General features: G+C 44.8%; 1 protein-coding gene and 1 long non-coding RNA gene across 8 annotated transcripts in view; one reads left to right on the forward strand and one right to left on the reverse strand.

The window, feature by feature from the left end:
* mast2 (microtubule associated serine/threonine kinase 2) overlaps positions 1-21899 on the forward strand; it is a 594513-nt gene that overhangs the window by 240138 nt on the left and 332476 nt on the right. The window lies entirely within an intron of this gene.
* LOC140426277 (uncharacterized) overlaps positions 16867-21899 on the reverse strand; it is a 74232-nt gene continuing 69199 nt past the window's right edge. For all 4 annotated transcript variants that reach the window (XR_011948175.1, XR_011948174.1, XR_011948173.1 and 1 more), the window contains exon 3: positions 16867-17770. This is a non-coding gene — a long non-coding RNA (uncharacterized lncRNA). The remainder of the gene's footprint in view (positions 17771-21899) is intronic.

Below are 21899 nucleotides of genomic sequence, written 5' to 3' on the forward strand. Positions count from 1 at the left end.
TGGTATACCTCATTGGAGGGAGCGGCGGCGGCGCCGCTGCCAACGCCTCCAGACTCGTACGCTCACAAGACGCCGTCTCCAGCCTCTTCCATGCAGCCCCCTCCCCCTCCACCACCCACTTACGCACATCGCCACATTGGCAGCCCAGTAGTACCCACAGAGGTTGGGCAGTGCCAGCCCCCCCCCCCCCCCCCCCAATCCCTACTCTGCTCCAGGAACACCCTTCTCACCTTCGGAGTCCCTCGCGCCCACACAAACCCAGATATGCTCCTGTTGACCCGCCTAAAGAAGGCCTTCGGGATAAGAATGCGGAGGCAGTTGGAACAGGAACAAAAACCTTGGGAGCACCATCATCTTAACTGACTGTACCCTACCCGCCAGGGACAGCGGCAACGCGTCCCACCTCTTAAACTCCTCCTCCATTTGCTCCACTAGCCTCGTGAAATTAAGCCTATGCAGGGCCCCCCAGCTCCTGGCCACCTGGACCCCCAAATACCTGAAGCTCCTCTCCGCCCTTTTTAGTGGGAGCTCGCCAATCCCCCTCTCCTGGTCCCCTGGGTGAACCACAAACAACTCGCTCTTCCCCAAGTTGAGCTTGTACCCTGAGAAATCCCCAAACTCCCTGCGGATCCTCATTACCTCCGGCATTCCGCCCACCGGGTCCGCCACATATAGCAGCAAGTCGTCCGCATCGAGTGACACCCTATGCTCCTCCCCACCCGCACCAACCCCCTCCAGTTCCTCGACTCCCTCAGTGCCATAGCCAGGGGTTCAATCGCTAGTGCGAAGAGCAGAGTGGACAGGGGACACCCCTGCCTCATCCCTCGGTGCAACCAAAAGTACTCAGACCGCCTCTTGTTCGTGGCCACACTCGCCATCGGGACCTCATACAACAGCCTAACCCACCTGACGAACCCCTCCCCAAACCCGAACCTCTTCAGCACCTCCCACAAGTACCCCCACTCTACTCTATCGAAGGCCTTCTCAGCGTTCATCGCCACCAATGTCTCCGCCTCCCCCTCCCTCGCCTGCATCATAATGTTCAGGAGCCTCCACACATTCGCGTTCAACTGCGTCCCCTTCATGAACCCCGTCTGGTCTTCGTGGATCACCTGCGGCACCCAGTCCTCAATTCTCGTGGCCAAGACCTTCGCCAGCACGTTGGCATCTACGTTTAACAATGAAATTGGCCTGGAAGGCCCACACTGCAGGGTATCCTTGTCCTGCTTCAGGATCAAGGAGATCAGTGCCCGGGACATCGTCGGGGGCAAAGCCCCCCCCTCCCTTGCCTCATTGAAGGTCCTAACCAGCAACGGGCCCAACAGGTCCACATATATTTTGTAGAATTCGACCGGGAAACCGTCCGGCCCCGGTGCCTTCCCCGCCTGCATGCTCCCTATCCCTTTGATCAGCTCCTCCAGCCCAATCGGGTCCCCTAATCTTGCCACCAGTCCCTCCTCCACCTTCGGGAACCTCAATTGGTCCAGAAAGCGGCCCATCCCTCCCTCCAGTGGGTGCACGGACCGATACAGTTCCTCATAAAAGTCCCTGAAGACCCCATTGATGCCAACCCCACTCTGCACCACACAGGTCCTTCCCCTATCCTTAACTCCCCCGATCTCCCTAGCTGCGTCCCGCTTCCGACGCTGATGCGCCAACATCCGACTTGCCTTTTCCCCATATTCATAAATCGCTCCCTGGGCCTTCCTCCACTGTGCCTCCGCCTTCCTGATGGTCAACAGGTCGAATTCGGCCTGGAGGCTACGCTTCTCCCTCAACAGTCCCTCCGCGGGCACCTCCACATACCTCCTGTCTACCCTCACCATCTCCCCCACCAGCCTCTCCCTCTCCCTCTGCTCTCTCCGCTCCTTGTGGGCCCTAATGGAGATCAGCTCTCCCATAACCACCGCCTTCAGCGCCTCGCAGACCATCCCCACTCGGACCGCCCCGTTACCGTTGGCCTCCAGGTCTCTCTCTATGCTTCCTCGGACCCGCTCACTCGCCTCTCGTCCGCCAACAGCCCCACCTCCAAGCGCCACAACGGGCGCTGGTCCCTCTCCTCCCCCAGCTCTAGGTCTACCCAATGCGGGGCGTGATCCGAAATGGCTATCGCCGAGTACTCGGTACCCTCTACTCTCGCTATCAGCGCCCTGCTCATAATAAAAAAGTTGATCCGGGAATAGGCCTTATGAACATGCGAGAAGAATGAAAATTCCCAAGCCCCCTGCCTTGCAAATCTCCAAGGGTCCACCCCTCCCATCTGGTCCATAAACCCCCTCAGCACTTTAGCCGCCGCCGGCTTCCTACCCGTCCTAGACCTGGAGCGGTCCAGTGCCGGATCCAGCACCGTGTTAAAGTCCCCCCCCCCCCCCCACAATTATCAGGCCCCCCACTTCCAAGTCCGGGATCCGACCCGACATGCGCCGCATAAAAGCCGCTTCGTCCCAGTTTGGGCCGTACACGTTGACCAGCACCACCCTCTCCCCTTGCAGCTTACCATTACGTACCTGCCGCCATTGTCCGTCACAATGCTCGACGCCTCAACGACACCCTCTTTCCCACCAAGATCGCCACCCCACAATTTTTGGCATCCAATGAAACACCTGACCGACCCACCCCTTCCTCAATCATACCTGGTCTGCCACCCCCTCCCCCGCCGACTAGCTATAACCCCTCCTCGGCCAGCCACGCGCCCGCACCCCACGCCCGGCCCGTTCCCCACGGCGGTAGACCCCCGTCGCAACCCCCTCTACTCGCTCCAGGTACCCCTTGACCATACCAGCAGCAACCCTGAAAGCTGTGATAACCAATGCTCATGTGTTGGAGAATTACAAGGGATTTTGTGATCAGATTGAACTCAAGTATCTGACTTTTAAGAGAAATACAGAGGCGTAGAGAAATGGATGGACCGTGCAGAGACCTTCTTGTTCAAAGAAACTGTCAATCGAGACGGATTTCAGTTGGAGAAAGAAGAACGGGAAAAAAATGGACTATTATTATACCTGTTTGCGTGTGTTGTTTTTTGAAACGAAAAAGTATATGTACTGTGTGCATTTCTTAAAGAATGGTGAAAAGGTGCAAAATGAAATCATATTTGATGTTTTTTTTTCTTGGGGGAAGTGTCAAGTGAGAGTACCTTTAAGAAATGGGTGCTTAAGAAATGTACCTTTAAGAAATGGGTGTTTATTAGTGATGTCAGCGTGTGGCTGGAGCTGGGCTGTCTGTTAGCTTTTTACTTTCGTTTTAGGCTGTTTGCTGCGGGGTGTGTTTTAGTTTCGTTTTCCGTGTTGGAGCTGAAGCCAGACAGAGCAAGTGTACTGTTGATCTCTCTGCCATGAAAAGACTATCTCTTGATCATTTGCTGAATTCAGAATTATAAATGTTTTCAGCAGTGACTTTAACCTGATGTGCTTCTGTTAAAGGTTATGTTTTTCATAAGTCTTCTGGATGTTAGGAGGACAGCGTAAGCATTACTTGGTGTTGTATTCTTTGGGGGTTGTATTTGAATTGATGGTTGCTAAGATGTTTACTGTATGTTTTAAAAAGGTTATCTTGAGTTCATAGAATAAACATTGTTTTGCTTTAAAAATTACTTTTCCATTTCTGCTGAACCACACCTGTAGAGTGGGCCGTGTGCTCCCCATACCACAATCTATTAAAAGTTGTGGGTCAGGTGAACTCCATGATACACTTTGGGGTTCTCTAAACCCTGGCCCGTAACATTTCTCTGAACCCTGGCCCATAACAATGGAGAAATTTGTTCTGAGGATCGTGGGTCTTTGCCCTCCTCAAAGGGCAGTGGAAGTCATGAATATTTTTAAGCAGAGCTAGCTGGATTCTTGATGAGCAAGTGGGTGCAAGGTTATCGGGGGACACGGGAATGTGGAGTTGAGGTTACAATCCCATCAAACGACATCTTATTAAATGGTGGAGCAGGCTTGAGGGGCCGAGTGGCTTACTCCTGCTCCTCATGCTTATGTTCGTATGTGAGCTCCCATTGCATGAGTGAATAAATTTTAAAAGGAAAAGATTGAAGGGAGAGAATTGGCTGACTGGCAGAAGGCAGAGTGGGGGTAAAGGAGTCTTTTTCAGGATGGAAGCCGGTGACTTGGTGTGCCTCGGGTCGGTGCTGAGACCACAACTTTTCTCACTATACATTAACGATCTGGAAGAAGGAACTGAGGGCACTGTTGCTAAGTTTGCATATGATACAAAGATATGTGGAGGGACAGGACAGGCCAGGAGAGTGGGCAAAGAAGTAGAAAGGTGTGAGGTTATGCACTTTAGAACGAAGAATGGAGGCATAGACTATTTTCTAAATAGGAAATGCTTGGGAAATCAGAAGCACAAAGGGACTTGGGAGTCCTTGTTCATGATTCTCTTATGGTTAACATGCAGATTCAGTTGGCAGTTAGGAAGGCAAATGTAATGTTACTATTCATGTCGAGAAGCCTGGAAACAAGAGCAGGGATGTAGTTCTGATGTTGTGGAATGTTCTGGTCAGACTCCATTTGGTTTATTATGAGCAGTTTTGGTCCCATAATCTAAGGAAGGATGTGCTGGCCTTAGAAAGGGTCCAGAGGTGGTTCACAAGAATGATCCCTGGAATGAACAGCCTGTCGTATGAGGAACGGTTGAGGACTCTGGATCTGTACTTGTTGGAGTTTAGAAGGATGAGGAGGGATCTTATTGAAACTTACAGGATATTGCATGGCCTGGATAGGGGAGAAGTGGAGAGGATGTTTCCATTTGTAGGAAAAACTAGAACCAGAGGACACAATCTCAGACTAAAGGGACGATCCTTTAAAACTGAAATGAGGAGGAATTTCTTCAGCCAGAGGGTGGTGAATCTTTGGAACTCTTTGCCACAGAAGGCTGTGGAGACCAAATCACTGAGCGTCTTTAAGACCGAGATAGATAGGCTCTTGATTAATAAGGGGATCAGAGGTTATGGGGAGAAGGCAGGAGAATGGGGATGAGAAAAATATCAGCCATGATTGAATGGCGGAGCAGACACGATGGGCCGAGTGGCCTAATTCTGCTCCAATGTCTTATGGTCTTAATACTTTATTCCCAAGGTTGTTGGAAGATGGCCATAAAATGCATTTGAGGCAAAAACCCTACATCTTTTCAAGGAAATTAGATAAATGTTTGGAGCAGAGGAATTATAATGTTCAGAAGAGTCCAAGGCACAATCAGAATAGTTTTGGATTGTTCCAGCAAAGAGCTTGGGCAGATAGAGAATCCCGACAGTGCAGGAGAAGGCCATTCAGCCCATCTCGTCTGCATCGACCTTCCGAAAGATCACCCCACCTAGGCCCAGTCCTCCACCCTATCCCCGTAACCTCAACTAACCTTTGAACACTAAGGAGTAATTTAGAATGGCCAATCCACCTAACCTGCACATCTTTGGACTGTGGGAGGAAACCAGGGCACCCGGAGCTTTACCATATAACTGTCTAAATGCTTTCTAAAAGACAAAATTGTGCCCGCCTCTACTACTGCCTCTAGCAGTTCGTTCCAGTCACTCACCATCCTCTGTGTGGAAAAAATTGCCCCTCTGGACCCTTTTGCATAGCCAATCCAGCTAATCTGCACATCTTTGGACTGTGGGAGGAAAATGGAGCAGCCGGAGGAAACACACGCAGACATGGGGAGAAAGTGCAAACTCCACACAGACAGTCACCCGAGGCTGGAATTGAACCCGGGTCCATGATGCTGTGAGTCAGCAGTGCTAACCACAGGGCACCACGGTGGCGTAGTGGTTAGCACTGCTGCCTCATGCCGCTGAGGTCCCGGATTCGATCCCAGCCCCAGGTCACTGTTCGTGTAGAGTTTGCACATTCTCCCTGTGTCTGTGTGGGCCTCAGCCCCCCCTACAACCCAAAGATGTGCAGGGTAGGTCGATTGGTCCCTTAATTGGAAAAAGGAGAAATTGGGTATTCTAAATTTATTTTTTAAAAAGGAGTGGGATTAGGAACATTTTTTCGAACTGACTCCCCCACCAAAGTGCACCTATGTTTTGTTGAGAAATGAATTTGTGTCTATTTTGTGATGTGTAGAAGTATTACTAGATAATTTGAAAGATTTTCCTTTTGGTACAACTTAATATCCAATTTCAGTAACCTGCCCATCTCTTTTTCAACTCGCCATCCTGCTCTCACATCCTTGGCCTGCTGCAATGTTCCAGTGAAGCGCAACGCAAACTGGGGGAACAGCACCTCCTCTTCCGATTAGATCTTCTTCCGGACTTAACATTGAGTTCAACAAGTTGAGACTGTGAAGTCTTATCAATTTGTTTTCATTTCTTCCATTGATCTATTTTTCTCTCACCATTGTTCCCCGTCCTCCCACTTTACTTGGGCCAACTGTTCCTAGTTGCCCTTTGACACTGCTCACCTTTGTTCTGCCACTCACACATTCCAATTTTTATGTGCCACCATCAGCACCCTTCTTAGCCTTAATCATCTCCATGTACATTCCTTTTGTCTTCTGTCCGTGACATCGTTTTCAATCTCCACCTATTGCTGGTCCCTTATCCAGCACCAGCACCCTACGCACCCCCCCACTACAGTATAATTCTGACCCCATTTCCAGTTCTCTCTACCTTTGACAAAAAGTCATCCAGACTCAAAACGTTAGCTCCCTTATCTCTCCACAGATGCTATCACAGCTGCTGAGATTGTCCAGTATTTTTGGTTTTTGCTTCAGATTATAGCATCCGCAGGAATTTGTTTTCATCATCTATTTTTCTTTCAATCTCTTCTGCAAAAGAATGTTATTTTTTCATTTCTGCGACGCATTTAGTTTTAGCTGGCACTAAAGGGATATGGAGATCATGCTTTTAATGGCCGCGGATGCAAGTAAATCGTATGTGCACCAGATTAAATGAAATTTCATATATTATTTTCCTAGATTTAATATCTTTCTTGTAAATATCATTAGATGGGAATTCAGTAAAATTGACACCTCATTGGCCCTTGGGGAAAGATGGCACTGAAGATTGTCAGACAATATTGGTCAGAACATTTAATACGGTAAATCTGCTTTATTGCCAAGAACAGGCAAATGGGGCATTGATTTCCCAGCAAGTCGAGGTAGACATACTGTTGTGAGAGGACTGTCGTTCAACATGCATCGCACAAAGCAGATTTGTCAAAAGCAATTTTTGTGTGTTGAAACCGTGACATTGGTCAAAATTGTTTGCCATCATAATATTTCGTAATTACCCGACGGCTATATCAATATTTTACATGAGTAAAGGGACGATCGTTTTACACAGAGACGAGGAGGAATTTCTTCAGCCAGAGGGTGGTGAATTTGTGGAACTCTTTGCCGCAGAAGGCTGTGGAGGTCAAATCACTGAGTGTCTTTAAAACAGAGATTGATTGGTTTTTGATCAATAAGGGGATCAGGGGTTATGGGGAGGAGGCAGGAGAATGGGGATGAGAAAAATATCAACCATGAACTAGTTCAGCAGGGGATTGGGAACCTGAATTGTAGCTCCAGTATACAGGAGGTTGAAAGTAGTGAGGGCATGAGCAAGGTTTCAAAGTTGCAGGAGTGTACCGGCAGGCAGGATGGTGGTTTAAAGTGTGTCTACTTCAATGCCAGGAGCATCCGGAATAAGGTGGGTGAACTTACGGCATGGGTTGGTACCTGGGACTTCGATGTTGTGGCCATTTCGGAGACATGGATAGAGCAAGGACAGGAATGGTTGTTGCAGGTGCCGGGGTTTAGATATTTCAATAAGCTCAGGGAAGGTGGTGAAAGAGGGGGAGGGATGGCATTGTTAGTCAAGGACAGTATTACAGTGGCAGAAAGGACGTTTGATGAGGACTCGTCTACTGAGGTAGTATAGGCTGAGGTTAGAAACAGGAAAGGAGAGGTTACCCTGTTAGGGGTTTTCTATAGGCCTCCGAAAGGTTCCAGAGATGCAGAGGAAAGGAGTGCAAAGATGATTCTGGATAGGAGCGAAAGTAACAGGTAGTTGTTATAGGGGACTTTAACTTTCCAAATATTGACTGGAAACGCTATAGTTCGAGTACTTTAGATGGGTCCGCTTTTGTCCAATGTGTGCAGGAGGGTTTCCTGACACAGTATGTAGATAGGCCAACGAGAGGCAAAGCCATATTAGATTTGGTACTGGGTAATGAACCAGGACAGGTGTTAGATTTGGAGGTAGGTGAGCACTTTGGTGATAGTGACCACAATTCGATTTTGTTTACTTTAGTGATGGAAAGGGATAGGAATATACCATGGGCAAGAGTTATATCTGGGGGAGAGGCAATTATGATGCGATGAGGCAAGACTTAGGATGCATTAGATGGAGAGGAAAACTGCAGGGGATGGGCACAATGGAAATGTGGAGCTTGTTCAAGGAACAGCTACTGCGTGTCCTTGATAAGTATGTACCTGTCAGGCAGGGAGGAAGTGGTCGAGCCAGGGAACCGTGGTTTACTAAAGCAGTTGAAACACTTGTCAAGAGGAAGAAGGAGGCTTATGTAAAGATGAGACGTGAAGGTTCAGTTAGGGCGCTCGAGAGTTACAAGTTAGCTAGGAAGGACCTAAAGAGACAGCTAAGAAGAGCCAGGAGGGGACATGAGAAGTCTTTGGCAGGTCGGGTCAAGGATAACCCTAAAGCTTTCTATAGATATGTCAGGAATTAAAGAATGACTAGGGTTAGAGTAGGGCCAGTCAAGGACAGTAGTGGGAAGTTGTGCGTGGAGTCCGAGGAGATAGGAGCGGTGCTAAATGAATATTTTTTGTCAGTATTCACACAGGAAAAAGACAATGTTGTCAAGGAGAATACTGAGGTACAGGCTACTAGACTAGAAGGGCTTGAGGTTCATAAGGAGGAGGTGTTAGCAATTCTGGAAAATGTGAAAATAGATAAATCCCCTGGGCCGGATGGGATTTATCCTAGGATTCTCTGGGAAGCTAGGGAGCAGATTTCTGAGCCTTTGGCTTTGATCTTTAAGTCATCTTTGTCTACAGGAATAGTGCCAGAAGACTGGAGGATAGCAAATGTTGTCCCCTCGTTCAAGAAGGGGAGTAGAGATAACCCCAGCAACTATAGACCAGTGAGCCTTACTTCTGTTGTGGGCAAAATCTTGGAAAGGTTTATAAGAAATAGGATGTATAATCATCTGGAAAGGAATAATTTGATTAGAGATAGTCAACACGGTTTTGTGAAGGGTAGGTGGTGCCTCACAAACCTTATTGAGTTCTTTGAGAAGGTGACCAAACAGGTGGATGAGGGTAAAGCAGTTGACGTGGTGTATATGGATTTCAGTAAAGCGTTTGACAAGGTTCCCCATGGGAGGCTACTGCAGAAAATACAGAAGCATGGGATTCAGGGTGATTTAGCAGTTTGGATCAGAAATTGGCTAGCTGAAAGAAGACAAAGGGTGGTGGTTGATGAGAAATGTTCAGCCTGGAGTCCAGTTACTCGTGGTGTACCACAAGGATCTGTTTTGGGGCCACTGCTGTTTGTCATTTTTATAAATGACCTGGAGGAGGGCGTAGAAGGATGGGTAAGTAAATTTGCAGATGACATTAAAGTTGGTGGAGTTGTGGACAGTGTGGAAGGATGTTACACGTTACAGAGGGACATAGATAAGCTGCAGAGCTGGGCTGAGAGGTGGCAAATGGAGTTTAATGCAGAAAATTGTGAGGTGATTCATTTTGGAAGGAATAACAGGAAGACAGAGTACTGGGCTAATGGTAAGATACCTGGTAGTGTGGATGAGCAGAGAGATCTCGGTGTCCATGTACATAGATCCCTGAAAGTTGCCACCCAGGTTGAGAGGGTTGTTAAGAAGGCGTACTGTGTGTTAGCTTTTATTGGTAGAGGGATTGAGTTTTGGAGCCATGATGTCATGTTACAGCTGTACAAAACTCTAGTGCGGCCGCATTTGGAGTATTGTGTGCAATTCTGGTCGCCGCATTATAGGAAGGATGTGGAAGCATTGGAAAGGGTGCAGAGGAGATTTACCAGAACGTTGCCTGGTATGGAGGGAAGATCTTATGAGGGAAGGCTGAGGGACTTGAGGCTGTTTTCGTTAGAGAGAAGAAGGTTAAGAGGTGACTTAATTGAGGCATACAAGATGATCAGAGGGTTAGATAGGGTGGACAGTGAGAGCCTTTTTCCTCGGATGGTGATGTCTAGCACGAGGGGACATAGCTTTAAATTGAGGGGAGATAGATATAGGACAGATGTCAGAGGTAGGTTCTTTACTCCGAGAGTAGTAAGGGCGTGGAATGCCCTGCCTGCAACAGCAGTGGACTCGCCAACACTAAGGGCATTCAAATGGTCATTGGATAGACATATGGACGATAAGGGAATAGTGTAGATGGGCTTGAGAGTGGTTTCACAGGTCGGCGCAACATCGAGGGCCGAAGGGCCTGTACTGCGCTGTTATGTTCTATGATTGAATGGTGGAGCAGACTCGATGGGCCGAGTGGCCTAATTCTGCTCCTATGTCTTATGGTCTTACGTACAAAGCAACCATGAATAATATATTTAACGTTTATAAATTAATATGAGAAAAATGGGAGGAAATAGCAAATCAAACCTTTGCACCATGGACCCTATTCAGTTTTAGCACTCGTCATTCCCTTGGGAGAAACCATTAAATCTTGTGTACCATTGGTTAAGACCGCTTTTCAAGGCTTAGATTTTTATGTTTCAACACTTCACTGAAAGCACAATGTTGCAATCAACATGCGATGCAAAGTTCTTTATCAGCTTTTTCTAGCTGAGGCTTTTTTAATCAGTCTCATTAATGTGTAAAACTCTCAAGTCGGCAATTCACTAGTCTGCTTAAGAAGCACGAGAAGAGGAAAATCATTTGTTCTGAGTAGTAATTAACTAGTCTACCATGTTATTGCAAGTGCTGCCTTAAAAATGCAGAACCAATTTATTAGAGTCCTATTGAATGGAATAATTTCCATACTATAAATTACCTTTTATAGGTTATGGTTTGCTGTCGGTGAAATTGATGGCTTTGTTTATGTTTTTCTGTGAATTAGTCCATCAAGTAATGGCATTGTTTTAATGTTTAATTTCAGTGTCCAAATTAAATGTAATGTTAATGGTGTCCTTTACCCCAAAGAGTGCTTTCTGTATCACTTGTTCTAAATGCCCTTTCTTGTTTGCTGTTACTTTGTGAATACTAATTATTTCAGAGGATTTTGAACCCTGTATCGCAGAGATGCTGGGCTAATGAAAGGGACTAAAGACAGACCAATCCCAAGTGCTGGTGCCATCTACCGAAAGGTCTTTGGGAGACCATGGAGAAGGTTTATGGGAGACCAACATCAACCTGGGATACGACAGGATTAGAAACAGAAGTAATCCTTGTTTTGAAAGCATAGCAAATCTGAATCGGACGACTAAATGGTATTTTAACGCCAAAACCATTGGGACCCTGCCAAGGATCAGACTGGAGAAGCAAAATAACTAGTAAAATGTAACCAACTTTAGTTTAGAAAGGGAAAACATCACCTGAAAGGATGTTGCAGATAAAGGTAGACAGTTTCCCTGAAGTATAGTTTATTTTTCTGCATGAAAGACTTTGTATTTATTCAAAGCCATGAAAATGCAGAGTATACTCAGGAATGGGACATGAAGTTGACTGAATCATAGGAAGCCGAGTATTAGAGAGGGATTTGCTATTATATCCCGGGAATGGGGTGGGGGGAGAGATTGTAGATTTGAATCTCCTTTGCTCTGCATTTATATAAATTCCCTGAATATTCCTACCGAATGAAGATTGTCAAATTTAAAGATTTTAGAAAAATAGGGAGAACAGTTGGATGTCAAGTGCAGATAACAACTTGGATCCTTTACAAAAAGTAACAGAAAATGACTGATTAAATTTAATTGGACTAGCACATTGAGCAACATAATGGGCTGGATTCCCTGCTGCTGGTAGTAGAGTTCCCAATGCAGCGGAAGATCCAGCGTTGTCCAAAAAAACGGATCGGTGCCAGGCGCCAATCCCATTCCGATGCTGCGGTGCCCCACTGGCAGCAGCATAGAAGTTTGCACCTGCGGTAGCGGGAGGATGCAAATAGGTCAAATAACCCATTTGCATCCTATTGATGGGTTGAGCACCAAATTCTCTAAACCCACCTGATTGTCCGGTCTTCGGGGCTGGGATACATGTAGGTGAGAATTGGTGCTGGTATTTCCGTCTGTAATCCTGGCACGGTGGACCTAGCAGCAGGGCAGGGGTAACTCTTTAAGGGAATTAACCCAAAATCCATCGGAGGATCCACCTCGGACCCCCAGAATGCACATCCTGCCCACCCCCACCTCACCCCCCCCCACCAGAAACTCCTCCATTACAGAGACAGTGAAAAAATATCACTGCTTTAAAACTCACCTGCGCAATACACCTGCTGGCTTAGGCAGGGAAAGCAGCACCTCTAAATTCCGAGAAAGCGAAAGCCAGATTAGCTGGGTTTATGGGCAGCATGGTGGCACTGTGATTAGCACTGCTGCCTCACAGCGCCAAAGGCCTGAGTTCAATTCCAGCCTTGGGTGACTGTTGGTGTGTAGTTTGCACATTCTCCCCATGTATGCGTGGGTTTCCTCAGGGCACTCCGGTTTCTTCCCACAAAGATGTTCAGGTAAGGTGGGGTCATAGGGTTATGGGGATAGGGTGAGGAAGTGGACCTTGGTAGGGTGCTCTTTCAGTGGGTCGTGCAGACTCAATGGGCCGAATGGCCTCCTTCTGCACTGTAGGAATTCTATGTTTTTATGTTAAACTCCCTCAGATGTTTGATCTGTAATACTTTCATTCAATGAATAGGAATTGGTTTTACAATGCTGTGATTGACAGCTTACACACAGCCAGCTGTCAGGATTGTTTAATTTCACTTCCCTTCACTTTGAATGGATCTCAAGTACCCCGTGCAACTAATGGCAATGTTTCTAAACATGTAGCTATGATTAACAGCACTTGGACCACATCAAAGACAGTTAAGTTCTTTCTCTTCCTCTTTTTCTCTGCAGAAAGCACTTAACTTCTTTTGATGTAGTCCAAGATCTCTCCATTAAAGGGTCTCTGGTGGTGGTCTATGTAATAGGGCATGTCTCTGGTGAGGGTCTAATAGGGGTCTGTGGGTGACTCTGTTAGTGGGTCTCTACTGGGGAGGTCTCTGTTGGGGGGATCCATCTGTTGGGAGGTCTCTATCTGTTGGGAGGTCTCATTGCTGGCAAGGGTGGTCTTGTGGGGGAGCCTCTGGTGAGGATCTCTAATGGGGGTTTCTGGTGGGGTCTGTGTAATGGGGTCTGTGTAATGCGCAGGTCTCTGTAATATGGGGGTTCTCTGCAATGGGCTCTGGTGGGGGTCGGGTCACTGTTGTACTGTGGTGGGATGGGGAGGGGCATCCAGCCACCTTCCTCGTTATCGAGCCACTCGCTCAAAATGACGGGCCGACAGTGGGATCCCTCGCAATCCCCACCAATTCCTATTGATGTGAATGAAAGCCTGACAGATCAAAGATCTGAAGGAGTTTAACATAGAAACATAGAATTTCTATAGTGCATAAATTTGCACAGCAAGGGATAGTAAATCGCCTCTGGATTCTCGCTCCCAGCACAAGAGCAAATCAGAGGTGATTCCTCCCTGTGGGAGAACATTGTTTCCCAAATGGAGAATTCAGCCCAATATGTGACATGATGTACAGACTAATAGAATAGAATTAGCACATTGAGCTGTAAGAGGCTGCAAGTAATAAACTTGCCAAAGCTTAGCCTACAGCAGTACAACGACTTGTGTTTGGATCATGCCTTTAATGTGGTAAAACATCCCAAGATTCTCCAAAAGAGTGTTCCCAACACAATTTGGCACACAGCCACATGATTTGTGATACTAAGGTGGGTAACCAAATGCTCGATCAAAGGGAGAGGGTTAAACAAATGTCTTTATATCTTTATTAGCATCCCAAGTAGGCTTACATTAACACTGCAATGAAGTTACTGTGATAATCTCCTAGTCGCCACACTCGGGAGCCTGTTCGGGTACACAGGGAGAATTCAGAATGCCCAATTCACCTAACAAGCACATCTTTCGGGACTTGTGGGAGGAATTTAAGTGGGTCGGTGCATACTCGATGGGCTGAATGGCCTCCTTCTGCGCTGTATGTTCTATGAAACCGGACCGACACCCAGAGGAAACCCGCACAAACACTGGGAGAACGCGCAGACTCCGTACAGACAGTACCCAAGCCAGGAATCGAACCTGGGTCCCTGCCATTGTGAAGCAACAGTGCTAACCACTGAGCTACTGCCCCTTAAAGGAGGAGAGAGAGATAGAATGGGAATTGTAGTGTTAAGGCCTAGGCAGCTGAAGACTTGACCGCCCATGATGGAATGAAAAAACTGGGAAAGAGCAAGAGGTCAGAATTGGAATACCACAGAGATTCCAGAGGGTTGTAGGGTTGGATAAGGTGGGCCATAGAGGGGCTAGGCCTTGGAGGGATTTGAAAACAAGGCTGAGAGCTTCAAAATGGAGACAGAGTACATAGAATGATTAGGGGAAAAAAAATTAGATGGTGAGAACAGTATGGTAGGTGGCACAATATAATTCAGTGGTAATAGTAACCCAGAGTGCAGGACTAATTACCTGGATAATTTGAATTCAAATATCACCATGGCAATTTGAGATTTTGAGTTTTGTTCAAGATAAATCTGGGTACGAACAAAAATGCTGATATCAATGAACCTTCTTGTACTCAAAAGTGACCATGAAGCTGTCAGATTGCACGAAAAATCCAGCTGGCTCATTTGTGCCCTCGCAGATAGTAAACCTGTTTGGCTCCAATTCATGATATCATTGATGCCTCTTAACTGTACTCTGAAATGGCCTGAGATCCACTCAGTTGAATGAAATTGCTCCTCAACGGTTCAAGTAGAAAGCCCATCACCACCTTTGCGGGGCACAGAGGTAGATAATAATTGCTATCTTTGTCAGTAACATTGGCATTCTGAGAACAGATTTTGAGAGCGTAATAATACAAGTCTAAAATGGATATGCTCAGGGTTTTGTGGTATTAAATCACATTTAAAATACTGTGCAATTTTGGGGTTTACAAATCTTTCTTTTCTGGTGCTGTGAATATTGGAAAAGGTGTAAAAAGGAGGAACATGAATGATTCTAAATGTGAAAGGGATGAGTAGTGAAAGGCAACAAAACTTTATTTTCTAAAGCCGTGAGAGTATGATTAAAGGGGAATCTTGCTGAGTTATATTAAATGACTTGGGTAAGATATAACAAAGTTATTTTAAATTAGGAACTGAAACAAGAATCGTAATAAAAACTGATAAAAATTAATATTTAATAATATGCCAGAGGAATTATTTTCTTAGGATGATAAATGTTGATCAATTTATCTGCCAAGCAAAGTGGTAGAGATGTGTTCAAAATGCAATTGGACGCAAGGCCTCTAAAGGAATATTCATTGATGGGCCAATTGGCTATTCCTTGTGTTTGTCTTTTCTTGTATCTTTATTGATAACCAACTGGTAAAAAAAAAATTGGGTATAAAAGTTCACTTGCATTCTCTTGAAAGACTAGAACTCCAGAAGTGACTTATTTAAAAAGAATGTTCATATTACAGTTCAAATTAAACCTTCACACTTCTTTCCTTTGACTTTGTATAGGGCGTTGGTGAGGCCACAGCTGGAGTATTATGTGCAGTTTTGGTGTCATTATCTGAGGAGGGATGTTCTTGCTATGGAGGGAGTGCAGTAAAGGTTTATCAGGCTGATTCCTGGGAAGGCGGGACTGTCATGTGAGGAGAGACTAAATCAGTTAGGATTATATTCATTAGAGTTTAGAAGAATGAGAGGGGATCGCATAGAAATTTATAAAATCCTAGCAGGATTAGACGGGGTAGATTCAGAAAGAATGTTCCCGATGGTGGGGGAGTCCAGAATTAGGGGTCATAGTTTGAGGATAAGTAGTAAACCATTTAGGACTGAGGTGAGGAGAAATTTCTTCATCCAGAGAGTGCGAATCTGTGGAATTTACTACCACAGAAAGTAGTTGAGGCCCAAACGTTGCGTAATTTCGAGAAGGAATTAGATGTAGCTCTTGGGTCTAAGGGGTTCAAGGGATATAGGGCGGGGGGAAGGCTGGATCATGGTATTGAATTTTATGATCAGCCATGATCATAATGAATAGCTGAGCAGGCTCGAACGGCCGAATGGATGGCCTCCTCCTTCTATTTCTGATGTATGTTTCTTTGACTTGCTGAAGGCTTCAAAAATTAAATTCAGCTCCTCTGACTGAAACAACCCACTTGGAAGGGTCGGAACTTGCCAGATTGTTGTCAAAGCAGATCCCTTCTGTCCAGCGTCTGCTCAAATATTAAGAAGTGCACAAAATATAAAACAACTTGTACACTTCTTCAAAAGTCTCTTTTTGTTGGCTGCACAGTGAAAATAATTATAAAATGATGGGTGTATCGTGTAATGTCGTAAACCTTTGCCCAGTTTGATATTTTGAGGCAGAAATGTAATGGTCTTCAGATATCTAATGCAAAGCGATCAGCAGTAATTTGTGTAACTTTCCCAGAGTACGATGAAAACAATCAATGGGGATTTGTACAATTTGTGACCATAAAAACGGGACTACTTGCTTTCCATTGTGTAATAATTGGTTTGCTTTGTTTACTTATTTTTCCTGCCCTTAACTTAGGACCTTAATAAGGTAAATGTGGCATTCTGTCTTCTGTTTTTAAACAGAATTACACAGTTATTTGAATAGATCAGCTGGACCATTTAATTATTTGCTTTTGAATTGTGCTCATTATAGTTGTGAAAAGGGATGAAATCAAACAACATTTCCATTTTGTTTGTAAAATATTTAATTGGAAGAATAAGCTGTAAAGGGCTCAAATGGAACCTATCGCCAGTAAATCACAATTTATGACTTGAGAATTTACCTATTTTTGTGCTTCGAGACTGGTGTCCATTTTTATTTGCGAACCATGTCATAATTATGTTGGCATGTCAAAAATACATAGAGGAATATTTCTTTGAACTGAATTATGCAACATGTCACCTTCCATTCAGCATTTGCTTTGCTGGCTGGAGAAGATTAATATCTGCTTAAGAATAGATGATTTCAGCAATTGCATTAACAGTGTTTGAGGCTGGATGGGTTAGTACAAAAGCAAAGGCAGTGCATGGCAGTCACTAATTCAGCTCCAGGTCTGCTTGTAACTGAAGCATGACCACACAGTTTGTTGAATACATATCAACTAGGCCATCACATGAAAATGCGAATGGTGAGGCATTTACTGTCAGAAAAGTACTGTAGCTCTCAACTAAGGTTGCCATACCTTTCGGATTGCCTAGGTGTCTCCAAGAATTGAAGATTAAGCTCCAGGACACTGGTGCAAGAAACCCGAAAGAAAAGTCAGAGAAGCATTTAAGCTTATCTTAATTTTCTTGGAACAGTTTTATTCCTTGAAAACAAAGGAACTAGATATTAAAATTTTGGATACTGGAAAAAGTGCTGTTTGATTGGCCAGTGTGGTAAACCTCGAGGAAATGTTTTTCATTCTGTTACTTTCAAATCTTTTGCCATTCACCAAATCTCTGTCAACTTGCTCTTAAAAGAAAACACCTTCAGCTTCTCCACTCTATCCATGTAATTCCAGTCTCTCGTCCATGGAACCATTTTCATAAGCCTTTTTGCAGCTTCTCCGAAGCCCTCGCATCGATGGAACACTCCACTTGAGGACGAACCTGTATTTTATAAAGGTTCACCATAACGTACTTGCTTTTATTTTTTATAACTCTATAAAACCCTAAATCCTGTCTGCTTTTTAGCCATTTTTAAACCAGCGCTGCCACCTTCAATGATTTGTGTACGTAGTTCCCCAGGTCCCTTTTGAATTGTGTCCTTTGTTTCCTCTCCTGGCTCTTCCTACTAAAATGTATCACTTCACATTTCTCTACATTCAATTTCATCTGCCACTTGACTGTGTATTTCCTCTTGAAATTTGATCCCTATTTTCCTCACCGTTCGTAAGATTTCCAGGTTTGGTGTCATCTGCACATTTTGAATTTGTCCCTTCACAGTCAAGACCCGGTCATTAATATAGATTTTTAAAAAAGCAATGGTCCTAGGACTGACACCTGGACAGCATCACTATGTACAGAATCAAAGAAGTGTTACGGCACAGAAGAAGGCCATTTGGCCCTTTGTGTCTGCACCAGCTGCCCAAATGAGCATTGTGACTTTGTGCCAGTCTCCTGCCTTTCCCAATACCCTTGCACATTGTTTCTATTCAAATGATTATCCAATGCCTTCTTGAATGCCTCAATTGAATCTTCCTCCACCGCACTTCCAGGCAATGCATTCCAGACCCGTACTACTTGTGTGAAAACGTTTTCTCATGCATCATATTTGCTTCTTTTGCATAATACTTTGAATCTGTGCCCTCTCATTCTCTATCCTTTTACGAGTGGAAACATTTTCTCCCTATCTACTCTGTCCAGCCCTCTCATGATTTTGAGCATCTCTATCAAATCTTCTTGCACTCCCAAAAAAAAGTTCACTACTACTGTTTCTTGTCAATTAACCAGCTTTGTATCCATGCCACCGTTGTCCCTTTTATTCCATGGTCTTTGACAAGTCTGTTATGGGGCACTTTACCAAATACTGATTAACCATGCTGTTAAAAGAGTACTTAGAATCAAATGGATCAACCTTCACTTTTTGTGGCAAGCTCAGTCTGCATCTGACTTCAGTACAGGAACGTCAAAATGTTCAGCACATTTGAATGGGCTGCAAATTGGCCAGATGTCTTTTTTGCATGTTATTCATTTTGGGTGGCAATCACTTTTTGCATTAAACTGCATCGGTGCACTTAGGGAAATTTGTGTCTGATGAATGAATAAACAACAATGAGAACCATTAAAAAGAAAAGAAAGATGTACATTTATATCGCGCTTTTCGTGACCACTAGATGTTTCAAAGCATTTACAGCCAATGAAGTTACTTTTGATAAATTCATGTTTATATAACACCATTAATTAAACATTCCAAGGCACTTCACAGGAGCATTATAAATCAAAGTACGACACTGAGCCACAGAAGGGGATATTAGGTTAGATGACCAAAAGCTTGGTCAAAGAGTTAGGTTTTACAAAGCGTCTTAAAGGAGGAAAGTGAGGTCGAGAGATATGTTTTGTTTAGACCAACAAAAAGGAAGGACGGTAGAAAGAGGGAAAATCGACCGCATATATCTAAGGAAATAAGGGAGAGTATCAAATTGAAGGAAAAAGCATACAAAGTGGCAAAAATTAGTGGGAGACTAGAGAGCTGGGAAATCTTTAGGGGGCAACAGAAAGTTACTAAAAAAGCTATAAAGAAGAGTAAGATAGATTATGAGAGTAAACTTGCTCAGAATATAAAAACAGTAAGTAAAAGTTTCTATAAATATATAAAACAAAAAAGAGTGGCTAAGGTAAATATTGGTCCTTTAGAGGGTGAGAAGGGAGATTTAATAATGGGAGATGAGGAAATGGCTGAGGAACTGAACAGGTTTTTTGGGTCGGTCTTCACAGTGGAAGACACAAATAACATGCCAGTGACTGATGGAAATTAGGCTATGACAGGTGAAAACCTTGAGATGATTGTTATCACTAACGAAGTAGTGATGGGCAAGCTAATGGGGCTAAAGGTAGACAAGTCTCCTGGCCCTGATGGAATGCATTCCAGTGTGCTAAAAGAGATGGCTAGGGAAATTGCAAATGCACTAGTGATAATTTACCAAAATTCACTAGACTCTGGGGTCGCCCCGACGGATTGGAAATTAGCAAACGTGACACCACTGTTTAAAAAAGGAGGTAGGCAGAAAGCGGGTAATTATAGGCCAGTTAGCTTAACTTCGGTAGTAGGGAAGATGCTATCATCAAGGAAGAAATAGCGAGGCATCTGGATGTAAATTGTCCCATTGGCATACGCAGCATGGGTTCATAAAGGGCAGGTCGTGCCTAACTAATGTGGAATTTTTTGAGGACCTTACCAGTGCGGTAGATAACGGGGAGCCAATGGATGTGGTATATCTGGATTTCCAGAAAGCTTTTGACAAGGTGCCACACAAAAAGGTTGCTGCATAAACTAAAGATGCATGACATTGAGGGTAAAGTGGTAGCATGGGTAGAGGATTGGTTAATTAATAGAAAGCAAAGAGTGGAGATTAATGGGTGTTTATCAGTAGCTAGTGGTGTTCCTCCGGGATCGGTGTTGGGCCCACAATTGTTCACAATTTACATAGATGATTTGGAGTTGGGGACCAAGTTGTGTCCAAGTTTGCAGACGACACTAAGATGAGTGGTAAAGCAAAAAGTGCAGAGGATACCGGAAGTCTGCAGAGGGATTTGGATAGGTTAAGTGAATGGGCTAGGGTCTGGCAGATGGAATACAATGTTGCCAAATGTGAGGTTATCTATTTTGGTAGGAATAATCGCAAAAGGGATTATTATTTAAATGATAAAATATTAAACCATACTGCTGTGCAGAGAGACCTGGGTGTGCTAGTGCATGAGTCGCAAAAAGCAGGTTTACAGGTGCAACAGGTGATTAAGAAGGCAAATGGAATTTTGTCCTTCATTGCTAGAGGGATGGAGTTTAAGACTAGGGAGGTTATGCTACAATTGTATACGGTGTTAGTGAGGCCACACCTGGAGTACTGTGTTCAGTTTTGGTCTCCTTACCTGAGAAAGGACGTACTGGCGCTGGAGGATGTGCAGAGGAGATTCACTAGGTTAATCCCAGAGCTGAATGGGTTCAATTACAAGGAGAGGTTGAGTAGACTGGGACTGTACTCGTTGGAATTTAGAAGGATGCAGGGGGATCTTATAGAAACATATCAAATTATGAAGGGAATAGATAGAATAGATGCAGGCAGGTTGTTTCCACTGGCGGGTGAAAGCAGAATTGGGGGGCATAGCCTCACAATAAGGGGAAGTAGATTTAGGACTGAGCTTAGGAGGAACCTCTTCACCCAAAGGGTTGTGAATCTATGGAATTCCTTGCCCAGTGAAGCAGTTGAGGCTCCTTTATTAAATGTTTTTAAGATAAAGATAGATAGTTTTTTGAAGAATAAAGGGATTTACAGTTATGGTGTTCGGGCTGGAAAGTGGAGCTGAGTCCAGAAAAGATCAGCCATGATCTCATTGAATGGCGGAGCAGGCTCGAGGTGCCAGATGGCCGACTCCTGCTCCTAGTTCTTATGTTCTTATGATATGGAGAGGCATAGGGCAGGAATCCCAGAGCTTGGGGTCTAGACAGCTGGAGGCATGGCCACCAGTGATGGACCCATTCTGAATGTGAATGGCCAAGAGGCTTGAACTAGAGGAGCACCATTATTTCTCAAAGGGTTGTGGGATTGGAGGAGATTCTCGTGATTAGGAAAGGAAACCACAGAGGGATTTGAAAACAAGGATGAGAATTTTAAAATCAAGATGTTGCTTGACTGGGAGCCAAAGAAGGTCAGCAAGCCCAGAGGTGATAGGGGAATGGGACTTGCAATGTGTGACAACTGGGGGCAGCAGAGATTTGGATGACTTCATGTTTTTAGAGTAGAATGTGGGAGACCAGACAGCAGTGCGTTGGAATAGTCACAGAATCATGGAGATCTGCAGCATAGAAAAGGCTCTTCAGCCCATTATGTCTGTGCCGGTCAAAAACAACCATCTAACTAATCTAACCCCATTTTACAGCACTTGGCCCATAGCCTTGTATGCCTTGGCATCGCAAGTGCACATCTAAATGCTACTTAAATGTTATGAGGGTCTCTGACTCCACCATCATTTCAGGCAGTGAATTCCAGACTCCCACCACCCTCTGGGTGAAAAAGTTTTT

This window comes from Scyliorhinus torazame, chromosome 7 (genome assembly GCF_047496885.1).
Source record: "Scyliorhinus torazame isolate Kashiwa2021f chromosome 7, sScyTor2.1, whole genome shotgun sequence".
Lineage (NCBI taxonomy): Eukaryota > Metazoa > Chordata > Chondrichthyes > Carcharhiniformes > Scyliorhinidae > Scyliorhinus > Scyliorhinus torazame.